Source organism: Vidua chalybeata, chromosome 3 (assembly GCF_026979565.1).
Source record: "Vidua chalybeata isolate OUT-0048 chromosome 3, bVidCha1 merged haplotype, whole genome shotgun sequence".
Lineage (NCBI taxonomy): Eukaryota > Metazoa > Chordata > Aves > Passeriformes > Viduidae > Vidua > Vidua chalybeata.
The window spans coordinates 15,267,338-15,268,720 of NC_071532.1; positions in this window are offsets into that span (position 1 = coordinate 15,267,338).

The following is a 1,383-nucleotide window of genomic DNA, read 5'->3' on the forward strand; positions in this document are numbered from 1 at the left end:
TCTTTTGTTCGTACTTTTGTCTTCTGTGCAAACTTCTGGGTTTCCATTCCAGGAATGCTTTTTTCACCAAAGTAGTCAAGATAATAAGTTCCTTTGATATGCTTGAAGATAAATGTTCTGTGGTTCCTGATTAATTAAAGCTGTTCCTAAAATAAAATGCATTTTTCAGCACTGGGCTGTGTGGATGACCAATATGTGAGGTAGAGTGAAAAATGCAAGTTATGGTTACTGATGTGACCGTTCAGGTCAGTTCCTCCTCGGCTGTGTCATGACTCACAGCAGGCATTTATGTGCTGTGCATTGCTGCAGAACTTGGTTTAAATCTGAATTGAAACATGAATTATTAGTGAACGACTGCTTGCTTGTATTTTGATACTACAACTGGGATTTTAATAACAGTGAGAGAAGGATGCAGGAGGTGGGTGTGTGATTTCTGTGAAAACCAACAGCACAAGCATAGATGATCCCAGGAGTCTGGGGCACAGAAAAACCTTTGCTTTTGATCTGACCTGTTGTGACTTCTGACCCTGGTATCTTCCTTAAAGGACAAGAACAGTGTGCTCATCTCAGCAGGACCCAACAGTTACATGGACCAGGTAAGATCTTATTCAAAGAAGCAACTAAAATCAGTTTTCACTAATATACTGCCGTAGACTGGTCTGGTTTTTTATCTCTCCTTATTTACCTAAGTGTAATGCATGTGTCTGGTGTTCACTGGTTTGAAGTGTTATGTAGCATTACCTACATTTCTGTCATCCTGGAGCTGAACACCACAATGTAGCACATGTTCTCACACAGAATCACAGAATAAACTGAGTTGGAAGGGACCCACAAAGACCATAGAAGTCCAACTCCTGGCCCGAACACACCATATGCCTGAGAGCATTATCCAAACATTTCTTGAGCTCTGTCAGGCTGGTGCTGTGACCACTTCCCTGGGGAGTGTGTTCCAGTGCCCAACCACCCTCTGGGTGAAGAACCAGCATAAGAACCTAATATCCAGCATAAACGTCCCCTGACACAACTTCAGGCCATTCTCTCAGGTCGTGTCACTGGGTACCACAGAGAACAGATCAGTGCCTGTCCCTCCTCTTCCTCTCACCAGGAAGGTGTCACCGCAGTGAGGTCTCCCCACAGTCTCCTCGAGGCTGAGCAGACCAAGAAACCTCAGCCACTCCTCATACAGCTTCTTCCCTAGGCCCATCTTCCTTGCCCTCCTCTGGATGCACTCCCAGAGTTTAGCATCGCCCTGCACGGCGGCCCGAGGGTGCCCCGCTGCGGGCGGGGGACGGGCCCGGTGCCGATGGAAGCAGCCGGCGCCCGCTCTCCCCTGGGCCGGCCCTGCCGGGAGAGGCGGGGCGTGCGCCCTGCGCGAGCCTGGCA